The 12322-nt window shown below is 34.4% G+C and overlaps 2 protein-coding genes and 1 long non-coding RNA gene across 7 annotated transcripts in view; 1 reads left to right on the forward strand and 2 right to left on the reverse strand.

The window, feature by feature from the left end:
• The window catches only part of LOC134665400 (zinc finger protein 91), a 47432-nt gene extending 37012 nt beyond the window's left edge, over positions 1 to 10420 (reverse strand). Inside the window, exon 1 of the mRNA XM_063522348.1 lies at positions 10338 to 10420. The gene's annotated coding sequence lies outside the window, so the exon portion shown is untranslated. The remainder of the gene's footprint in view (positions 1 to 10337) is intronic.
• LOC134665459 (uncharacterized) overlaps positions 1 to 12322 on the reverse strand; it is a 430855-nt gene that overhangs the window by 123716 nt on the left and 294817 nt on the right. The window lies entirely within an intron of this gene.
• The window catches only part of LOC134665397 (protein tiptop), a 424238-nt gene continuing 422552 nt past the window's right edge, over positions 10637 to 12322 (forward strand). Inside the window, exon 1 of the mRNA XM_063522343.1 lies at positions 10637 to 10752. The gene's annotated coding sequence lies outside the window, so the exon portion shown is untranslated. The remainder of the gene's footprint in view (positions 10753 to 12322) is intronic.

Raw genomic sequence — 12322 nt, forward strand, 5'->3', positions numbered from 1 at the left:
GCAGAAACCAATTTTATTGTACCTAACCTTTATCTATGTATATTCCTATCGGTTTTGGATGAATTACGAGTTTAATTTTTTACTCATATTACAGGTCACACCCGGTATATTTAGGCAATTTTTTTTATAGAAACATAAAGATGTACGTATAAAAAAATAGACAAATGAATAATCACACAGTTAAATCTATAGATGGTCAAGCAAATCTTGTCAGTAGAGAAAGGCACGAAATTCAAATTTTCTATGAGACGATATCCCTTCGCGCCTATATGTTTCAAATTTGCCGCCTTTTTCTACTGGCAAGATTTGTTTGACCAGCTATATATATTATACATAAATAAAGAATATAAAGTGTTATCTATGCTAAGTGTTTATGGGTCTCATAAAACTATTAAAGTCATACCTTAAAACTGGCGGCACGGCGGGTCATCTTCGCCACATAAATTGTAACTTATGGCGCGAGAACGTTCAAAAATATGTACGCATCCAGGAGCTTTATGTCTTGGCAATAAGATCGAAAGTTGTCGAGTTAATTTTAGCTGTTATTGTCGTTTATACGACGTTCGAAAATATGTGTACATCTTGGAACTTTATGTCTTGAGAATAGGAGTCAAAGTTGCGGACTTATTTTTAAATAGCTCATTCTAGTGTATATGGGTGTTTTTGACTAGCTTTTGTTTTATTTAGGTTAAATTTTTCAATCAATAGAAAAGTATTAAGGCCCCCCCCACATCTGGCGTCTTTCGAGCGTCGTCTTAAACGCTAGGATGACTAAAAAAATATCGGTTCACAAGATTAAGTTCCGTTTCGTTACAATTAAGAATAATATTAATTTTGAAGCATACCTGCATACTTAAATAAGTAAATATTATGAGACAATATTGCACAAATCGATCCAGTCCCACTGTAAGCCCAATAAGTAGGTATGTCTTGTGTTGTGAGTTACAAGACAACAATATATATGATAGATGGATATAAATAAATACATAAATACATAGAAGACATCCATAACTCAGCATCAAATTTATGTGATAACACAATAAATACAAACATGAATGTGTCCAATATCATAGCCAAATTGATTTTGCGAAAGATTATATAAGTACAGTCAAGGAATTTAAATTCCGACCCATTTCGTACTTTGTCACAGTGACAATCAATATGAAAGCCGCTAGAGACCTCATACGGTTGTCACTGTGACAAAGTACGAAATGGGTCGGAATTTAAATTCCTTGACTGTACCATCAAACAAATGCCACTCAAAAGTACTTTATCCCACCGCGTGCAGGGAGAAAACTGCTGTTTTGCTGCTGCGGTTAAAAATAACCAAACAGTAACTGTTGTAACAAGGGACAAATAATTTAAAGACCGAACAAGCAGAGGCAAGTTCAAGTTCAAGGTGGTAGGGTGGATTTCTCATATGAGGTAGAAGCTAAATGAAGAATTTTAGGTCAGTCGACGTCAAAGATATGTTTACACTTTTGCACCTTACTCCTTTGTAATAAGGCGAAAAGTGTAAACATATCTTTGACGTCGACTGTACCTAGAGTCAGCTAGTAGGGGGTCAGATGTCTCTGAAGATGACTTTTTATTTACTTGTACATTTAGAGGCCGTTATTAGTTCGAAAATTGAATTCTAGACTCTAATTTTAAGAGATATACGAAATTTTGTGTATGCCGTTTGATTTAAATAAGTACATAAAAATATTAGAAAAACACTATTAGTAGTTGAGTTTTGGTAACAATCACTAAATGTCAAACTTTTGATGGACGAAAATGACTGTATCTATTAAGAAACTTTTGGTTCCAATTGATCAAAGAAGATCTATTGGATAAGCCCACATAAAAATCAAAATTCTTGAAATTAAATTTAAAAGACCCAGACATTACACCCACCAAGACATTTGCAATATCTGCACCCAGATAAAGATGACCCAGAAATCAAATATCAAATTATAGTCCACAAGAAAGTGTAGAAAATTATTGAGGGCGCCACTTCCTACGTAACTGTCACTTTTTTGACGTAAAATGCTTAACATGGCAACAATTTAGAGTATGGAATATTTATAGTTCCTTTTTATTTAATATACTTGGTCAAGCAACTCAAGCAGATCTTGTCAGTAGAAAAAGGCGGCAAATTTGAAAAATGTAGGCGCGAAGGGATAGCGTCTCAAGAAAATTTTAATTTCGCGCCTTTTTCTACTGACAAGATTTGCTTGACCGTCTATCTATATCTACTATTTTATGTCGCACTATTTTTAGTCGGCTGTTGTTACAGTTGACAAATTATTTGACACTTTTGACAGTTTCACGACAATACTACCCCTGCATATCTGCACCCGGACACACTAATAAATCGCATAAAATAAATAAGTGTCGAGTTTGTTCGTAGCATATTGATTCGTCATGTGCCTTGAGGGCGCCGCGCGGGGCGCGGGGCGGGGGGTAGACCATAAAGGTGCGTAACGGCCGACGGGCGAAGACAGCGCAACGGCGCGCATCGATTGGTCCGCGGACGGATGAGGAATTTGAATTTCGAATTCGTGGCCAGTGACAATTTTAAGAATGGAGTTTGAGTTGTATCGATGTCTTGGGTATCGATTTTGTGTTAGTGAAGAGATGGTAAAAAATCGATGAGGTGGATTTTACGTTCTGGATTATAATTATTAGTATAAAGTATTATATAAGTTAATTAAATAATATGAACGAATTTGTGAATTACTTACCTAATTATCTTATAATTGATGCTAATTTACCTGATTTTAATGTTGGTAAAAATATAACGCGTTAATAATATATAGCGTAGATTATCATGAACAATAATTAGAATACGACTGGGTACAAAAAGGGTAAAATCCTAGATAAAAAAAAAGGTATTCATAATTAGATAATATTTAATTTGATTCATTTAGATTACAATCGTAAGAAACTACAATTGAAATATAACACTGTTTAATTTGTTTTTAAAATAGGTTTTTCTCAATATTTCAATAAATCTTCTCAAACTTTCATTAACAGCAATATTTCATAGTTTATCCAGTGCGCTCCTCGTTAAAGTTTCTAATACTCTCAGAATTAACTAGATGGCGCTAGTAGTATCTTATTAACGCATCAATAGCCATTTAACTTTTTGTATAGTATAAATGAACTACTGTCTGTCTTAGTCCGGATATTTGTTTCTAATATATATTTATTGTATAAACAGCTATAATTATTGATTTGTTGTGATGATTTATTACTCGTGTATTTTTTTTCTAGCGTAATAAGTAGGTACCTAGACTAACTCCCTTATTCTTATAACTTTACGTGCCTGATTTAGTTAAATTATGTTTTATTCCTTTCTAACAAACACATTAAGTCAAAATGACAGATAAAGACAAACGATTATTAGCTAAATGAGGTTTGTAGCCCGTTTATGAATAAGGGGGTAAGTATTTACTGAACTAATAGTATCGTAACTAACTGGAAATAAACTGTTCCAAAACTTCCTAAATTAGTTTTATGTTTAAAACACCTAGCAATTTTTAGTGTTCCGTACAAAACTTTGTTCACGGAACACTTATGGGATCACTTCGGTCTTGTTTTTAATGAAAATTATCATTTGTGTGCTTATGACTCTTTCTAAAAATAACTTCAGAATTATCTACTTATGTGTTATTTTAAATATCATGTGAATATTAGGTATAAAGTAACCTAATACAGGGTGAATCATGTTTCATATTCTTTGATAGGGACCTAATTACCCGCAATGATATACCATTTTTTTACAAAACAAAAACAAGCGTCATTCGGAACCCAAATTAAATAAACCCAAACCCGTCGGCTTACTTCGAATTTATGTAATTCCTGAAAAAACATAATTAATAATAAATCAGGACCGGATTACGCTTGACGCGGCCGGACAAATGTTTCCGGCCATTTATTTATGTTTTTATTATTTATTTTGGAAATAAAAATGTATGGGACGCCTTCCGAGAGATTTAGCGTGAATGTCATAGGGGGGAAAAACTTTGAGAACCTCTTATATCTAATAAATTATTCATACAAATCTGAACCATAACCTCATGTATTCAAAGTCGAATTTAGAATGAAAGGTAATGAAAAGATAGGGGTGGGAAAAGGTCGTTCGAGATAGTCGAGTTGAAAACTCGATAGGTTTGAATTATGATAGGGTTTAATGGGCGATCGCTTTTGTAAGGTTGCGGTTATATATTATATTTCCATTTTCGAATTGTGACGCTTTTGTTTTTGAACGCTTTGTAATCAGCCAGTTTGAATGTTAGCCGAAATTATAATGTAGGAAGTAGGTCAAGTAGGTACAACAATGATCTTTAAACAAAGTTTATGTGTTTATAGTTGACGAAATTTAATTTTCACCACACCAGCTCGGAAAGAATTACTTTGCACTTCAAAACGAATAGCCAAGTTGCATTTTATCCACATGTGAGGCAAAGTAATCAAATGCAAATTTTGAGTTGTTTTCTTATGTTTGCTGGTAGAATTGACTTTTAAATGATGATTTTGGATGATACATATTTAATAACATTCATTTGGATTTGATTTGGTTTGATTTTGTTTGATATTTTACATTAATATTTGCTTCGGGTTGGTGTGGTGAAAAATTTAGTGTTTCACTCGGGGGCAAATTTTGTTTAACCCTCGTGCTTTGAAACCCTCGCAACGCTCAAGATTCCATTTTTCGAACCACTCGCTACGCTCGTGGTTCAATTTTGGAATCTTTCGCTTGCTCGGGTATCAATATTAGCACGAGCGGTTAAACAACAACTTTGCCCCCTTGTAAAATAAATAACTATTGCACCGTTACACTAGACAAGCTTTTCGAGATAGGTACAAGTTATATTTCTTAAACTATACTAGCTGTAATGAGTTATGAGAATATGTATTTAGAGTAATTAGTGAAAGATGCACTTGTCAACTGATTGCATTTGATGAGTATACTTTAAACCAAACTAGGAGACGGAATCGACTACATAGTTAGGTAGCTAACAAACGGCCTAATAATAGAATTATAGCTGACGTAACTACGAATATCAGATTGTAAATCGAGATTGCATTTAATGGACAAAAATAAGTAAGCACCAGTAAGTATGATAAGTAAATGGTAAGATGTAATGTAACTTATGTAATTATGTAGGAATGCTAAGCATTGCTGACTGTATATATACTACAAAGAGGGCAACATTACAGAAGCTGATGATTGGGATATACTTGTAGCCAACCATAAATAGGTTTATTTTAAAACCACATATGTAGGTATAGTATGTATTGTAGGTACTTACCTACTATTTTAAACAACAGTAGATGGTCTCTTGTTAAGAATATACCAGGTTAATTCGAGTTTTACTTATTAGATTTGTTTCCAATACTGATCTGACAGCATCAAAACATCAAAAGTGACATTTTTTCAATCAAATATGTCACTGCTGACACGGACAGATTACTATCATATTGGAAACATATCTAATAAGTAATAACTAATACTCGAATTGGCCTGTTACTCCTGTTAGTGTATTTAAAGTCAAGCCAAGATCGTGTAAGTGCATTGGCAGAAAAGAGATACAAAATAAAAGGATCCACAGAAATAAAACAAAATGGCGATTGTACAATTTAGCGTAGCATCACTAGCATCTAGTACTTCTAATAATATCTCCGATAAGCCCACAATAGCCATTACAATGAGCCTATTAAACAGAGAAAGAAACACTATCTCTCAATTTATCTGCAGCTGTCCATACATACATACAAACTTGTATTACAAGGTTGCGTACAAATTTAGTTATCCACCCACTCCGTGTCGGTCGATTTATAATAAAACATACTTTTTATACATTTTGGTTACGATTCAACATAAATAAGATATGTTATTTAAGGTCAATATATCACTTGACAGGTGGTACTGAAATCCCCAACCTATTTTCAACCTTACACAGTTTAATCAAAGTAGAATTTTCTTTGTAGTTTGAAAGGGAGTTGGTAGGTTCATATCATAAAGATTTATACATGTATCAAAGTAGCGTTTGTGGTTGTATGGGAGATTTTAATCATGAATGCCTGGGCTGGAAGGATCATGCTGGACGTTCGTTATTAACGATTAATTAACATTATCTTGATATTTGAGATTGAATTCCGATTCTGTAATGGATTTGGATTTAATTTACTCCATTTCGTGAGAGGTTAAATGGAGTTTATAATGTTTATATCGATAATTCGATATTGCGTCTCTAAAATCAGGTATAGCCGGTATAGGTACATCACTAGGTATCTTAGTAGGGTAAAATACCCAATTACAAGATAAAGAACCCAAAAGACCTGAACCTAGTTATGACAGTTAGGGTTTTTGCGAATAGGGTTCATCCACAAATTACGTCACAGGGAAAGGGCCTGACGCCAAGTGTGACAGTAAGTATTAAAGACCTATCTTTCTCCTATTAAAAAGTGTGACAAGGGGTCTGAAAAATCGAATTTTTTTGTGATGTTAATGGACGACCCCATATGTCACCAGCATATCTTGAAATGAAGGCTAAATTAATACTAATGTGAATGAGAACTTCGTTATACCTGCTGCCCGATTCGAACCTTAAGATACGTCAATTACTTAATACATTTAGAAACGATATGGATTAGATGTGCCAATGTCAAAAGTGACATTTTTGTTTGAAGTAACGTCACATTTGACACTGACATATCTAATCCATATTGTTTCAAGATCTATTAACTGACGTATCTTAAAGTTCGAATTGGGCCGCTAGTGTCTAGTTAATAAGCTTATATATAAAAAAAACTAGTTATGATAATTGCAAGTGTAACTAATCCCTCAAAAGTTTCTAAACAGTTTTTCACAAGCCATAAAAGTTATTTATGGCTCGTCAGACAAAGGCAGTAATGCATCACTCGTCATAAAGAGATTGCGGCAGATTTACTGCTTGCATAATAATAACGCCATTGTTGGCGCAAACGTGACCATTCCATGTTTAAATACTTTCCCATCTATGGTTTGAATTAAAAAAATTATCAACAAAAAGTTACTTTAAAGAAATAAGTTAAAAAAATAAGGCATTGCTTATGTTATGTAAGATATCTAGTACGTATTTATTATAATTGCGTACCAGGGGGCTTAGCCAACATTACAATTGTACATCTTTAAACGTGAAACGAAAAAAAAATCGGGATGAGAGATGCTACGAAAAGTCATGTGACTATTTTCTTCCTATCGTGGCCTAGGCCGTAATGGATATTTCTGGGACATGGTTCCATTTCCAATAATCGAATACGCCATTAGCACGAATTTTGTTAAGATAAAATTGAGGCTGTCAACTATTGGGACGGTTGTCGGAAATTGGACTATCAAGAAGGTAGGTAAGTACCTACACACTAAGAATTAATCAGTGAAATACATTGCAATGTGATATATCTATTTCAGTTCCAAATTCACATATTTTTCCCATCAGCATGGACTAAAAATTAATGGAAGAGAAATAAACTAAGTACATAGAAATAAAAATAAATAAATATAACGATGCTTTTTCTAGGTACTCATGATTCTTATAAAACGAATGTATACACTTACTCGTAAAACCAAACCACGACCTACCTTCAACGTATTAAACCTAATTCAATATTTATTTTAATAAAAAAAATGTAGAGAATTAATTAGGTCACTACTGTCAGCAAAATTAAGGCGCAAGTTGAAAAAAAAAACAATGCGTTTTTAAAAGAATTTTCAAAAACGTTTTAATTTTCGAAGGGCGGCATGCGTGCCACGCACGCTATAAATCTGTCAGTCCCGCCTTGGACCGTCCGCAGTAAAAAAAAACTTTAAAAAGTTAACGGATGACGAAAAAAGTTTTCTTGGAGGAATGACGAAAGAGCGTAGCAGATGGGAGTGATTTATTTATGATTTATGTTAGATAGAGATATCGGAGTTTTTAGGGTGGATTAATAATATTATAATATAGATATTTCATATTAGCTGACATCGGGAAAGGCTGCTAGATTGTCGTTTTTCACAGCTTTGCTTTGTAAATAATAAAATATGTTTAAAGTAGGTAAAGGTTCCAAAGTTTTCTAACTCATTTTATGATTGTAGTAATTTTTATAGAACAAAAATAACTAGACGACGTTGTTTCTTAAACATTATTAAAATCGGTTTCTATGTAGTTACTTTTGAGCAGCTAGGATATATTAAGGTTAATAGTTCGGTAAAAAAATGTTCTATAGCTAAGGGCAGTTTGACCACGCTCTGTCCGACCCTTTCTTGAATAGTGACGTCTATTTTGATACTTATTTATTAGTTGTACTTTGTTGAAGGAAAACGGCGAAAAAAAACTGGACTGAAGTCAATAAGGCCTAGATTACATGCGGTAATTATTTTTTATATCGTGGGATTAGACTTCCAAAACCTGACCCCCCTCAAAGTCGAAAGACATCAAGACGAGAAAGAATAGTGAGAAAAAAAAACCGGTCAAGTGCGAGTTGGATTCGCGTTCCAAGGGTTCCTTACATAAGTCCGACTCACGCTTGACTGCATATTTCTAATAGGTTTTCCTGTCATTGATAGGTAAAGTACTATTTTGTGTATTTTATTTTTAAATTAAGGCTCAGTAGTTTCAGAGATAAAAGAGTGGGGGGAATGGTCATTTTTGGCTGTTTCGATTCGAACCTATGAATTAAAAAAAAAGATGACCATCTTTGGGTCACAAATTTACATATTTGGGGGAATGGTCAGACAGACGAGTGATCCTATAAGGGTTCCGTTTTTTCCTTTTGAGGTTCGGAACGCTAAAAATCAAGTAAATCTGTCTGTTTTGCAAACGGTACAGGATCAGGCGACGATCGAGTCGAATAGCGCGCACTCAAGTTCCGTGTTGAGTGCGTTACGCACAAGATTTACGGAGGGGCTCAACTCAAACTGTACTACTGTGGGGCAAACGGACTATTCTCAAGCCGCTACAATCTATCCCTGGCTCAAAGCGGAAAAACATCAAGACGAGAAAGAAAAGTGACAAAAAATCAAGTAAATCTGTCTGTTTTGCAAACGGTACAGGATCAGGCGACGATCGAGTCGAATAGCGCGCACTCAAGTTCCGTATTGAGTGCGTTACGCACAAGATTTACGGAGGGGCTCAACTCAAACTGTACTACTGTGGGGCAAACGGACTATTCTCAAGCCGCTACAATCTATCCCTGGCTCAAAGTGGAAAAACATCAAGACGAGAAAGAAAAGTGACAAAAAATCAAGTAAATCTGTCTGTTTTGCAAACGGTACAGGATCAGGCGACGATCGAGTCGAATAGCGCGCACTCAAGTTCCGTGTTGAGTGCGTTACGCACAAGATTTACGGACGGGCTCAACTCAAACTGTACTACTGTGGGGCAAACGGACTATTCGCAAGCCGCTATAATATACCTAAAATTGTATTGTTACAGTAGGTATCAGTAGTATAGTCAATCATATTAGGCCAGACCGAAGTAGTGAATAAAATAGCTGTCACATACTTAACCTAAGTTTGGGGTACCTAAGGTTTATTTATTTATTAGGTATGTATATTTATTTATTTATTTTATTAGTTTTAATTTATTTAGTTTATACTTAATTTTAATAATAGTTTACCTAAGTTAGTTAGATACTTTAGATAGGTAGTTATTTATGTTGATAAAAAGAGTAGAAAGTAGAGTAAGAGTAGAGTAGAATACTGTTGATAAAAAATAAATAATCAAAATGTCAGTTGTAACTGCTGTTATAGAAACTGAAGTGTAATAATTTGGCGCCATTATTTTGATAGATCAACACTTCCAAAACAAATAAATGAAATAAACGAGCGGCCCCACAATAACAAACTGTCAGCCTCTAATAACCAACAGACCCCTAATCTATAGCCAATAAAGGGTGCGAATCATAAAAATAAATAACAGTTTATCTAAATTTCTAACCTACAATTATCGTATGACAGACGTCTAGCATTCCGTAGGAAGCTCCGCCCCCGATACTAGCGCCATCTATCGAATGCCGCGTGGAAACTTCAAACACTAACATTTTGAGGTTATGTTCACAATTTTGAAGAAAATACTGATTAAAACACGATCGCAGTTTAAAATAGCACTAAAACACGTTGCATTTATTTATTTCCCATCGAATTATTACAGTAGATAATCGGGAAAAGCTTTTAAATAATGTAAACAACACTCGTAAAGTACAGACGAGAAATGAACAATAACACAACTGCATATGACGCCAAATTTGGACATTCACATCACTCTTGCTGTAAATAACGATATACGGATAGTGATAAATGGATATGTTGGTTTTAAATCACTCACCGCGGCCCGTTGTTGAAGATTAAAACAGGAGTATAATAATTCTGTGTTGTGACTCGGTTCATTGGTACAGATACTACAGACAGTTGAGTTATGGGGGGAAAGAGAGGGCGATAGCCGAAGTTTGCCGAGCGCTCGGCCCGACCCTTCGTGTACGCCCCCGAACTGAAGTGACAACACAAGCAGTCGGTTCGGACGCGCCAAATGTTTTCAACGCGCGCGAAACTCCGAAAATGCCGATTCGAAAAACAAATCGCGATTTCAAAAATCGAATGATAACCGTATGAACAAAAAGTGCAAATAAGTATACGATTTATTTTTATAATGTTGATGAATGCGAGTGAGTTTGGTAAATAAATTGTAGAATAAAAAGACTGTAATACCTAACCGGTTTGCTGAGATTCAAATCGTCGGGCAGGTAAGTCTGAGTCTGACAATGGCCGGCCACGATTCTCTTTAATTAAAGATGATAAATAAAAAAAGAATACACGGACTGACCGGCCTTTTATTCTACATTTGTGTGGCCTTGCTATGTATTGTAATGGTATTTAAACAATGAGAAAAAGAATCGCGAATATTTGAATGTAATTAAGCGAGTAAAAGGTGGTTTTCTGCACTTGAGTTTTGAGTTGCATTTTTCGAGTTTCGGTCTAGCCGCCGAGAGATGGCGCTACGAGTTCTAAAATATACCAATGCTGACAATAAACAATAAGTTTTTGCACTTTACCCTTTTTATGTTTTATAAATACGAAAAAAAAGATGCGACTCTCGGAATACAAAGCAGCTGTAATAAGAAAAAAAAAAAAATTGTTTTATTGGCCAAAAAGTTTACAAGATATTCTTAACCTATGACTGCCACACTAGGCTACGCCTGTCTTGTGGAGTCAGATTGAAAACAATACTAAATTGAGTTACTTCCTACGCTGAAGTTTTAGTTTTCTAATAAATATCTAGTACTAAGTAATATGTTTAATTATAATAACAGGCTTAATCTAACAGGAACAATCACAATTTAGGTAGAGTAAAAAGTTTACATCAATTTATACTATTACCTATTGTAGACAGCAATAATGTGAAGTGAGCGTGTTTGTGGTGTGAGTGTGTGTGTGTGTGTGTGTTATATGACGACGCGAAAATGACGGTTAAATTTCCATTATTAACCCTTTACCTACGGGTGTCAACCAGAGTTGCCAGTAAGGCAACACCGCTGCAGTACGGGTGTCAACTATAGTTGATCGAAGTAATGGTCATGTTCAACATTTTTTTTAAACAAATCGAGACCTTGTGGCTTGGTAATAGCGGTCACATTATGCACTGTGATTAGTATAGATACAACGAAAAAAATATCATAATATTTCGGTAGATGGCTCTGACATAAACATAATTTTAAAATTACCGCTTTTTTGCTGGCAACTGGAGTTGACACCCGTACTACAGAGGTGCTAATAATTGAATTCAATATGGCGGACAATAGTGTTGTTTTCAAATTTCATCAACTTGTTGTCGATATGAGAGTACGGCGTGGGAGTGTTTGGAGTGTTATTTTTAGTGTTTTTTACCGTTTTTGGTTCAAATATTGGAATTTAACATGTTATGAAATCATTATTAGGGACTATTGTACCTAAAAATAATTTCACCACAATCCTAACTTGTTAAATTTCAGTTCTACATTTACTAGGTTATCGATATATCGACAAATGTGTCCATAGACGCACATCACTATTTTCCATAAGTGGCAAATTGTTTTCATGCAACGTTTTTTGTGATTGATTTTTATGCATTAATTTCATAATTATCGTTATTTAAGTGTTTATTTGTGTTAAGTATATTATAAACTAATGATTTTTAACGTAAACTTGTGAGATCCGCGAGTAGTAACTTAATAATCTTCAATTTCTTAGTGAGTGGTATATTACTTGATAGCAGAAAAAATTGTGAATATTATTACTCCAAGTGATTAGTTATTGATTAAGCACATTATACTTATT

This window comes from Cydia fagiglandana, chromosome 6 (genome assembly GCF_963556715.1).
Source record: "Cydia fagiglandana chromosome 6, ilCydFagi1.1, whole genome shotgun sequence".
Lineage (NCBI taxonomy): Eukaryota > Metazoa > Arthropoda > Insecta > Lepidoptera > Tortricidae > Cydia > Cydia fagiglandana.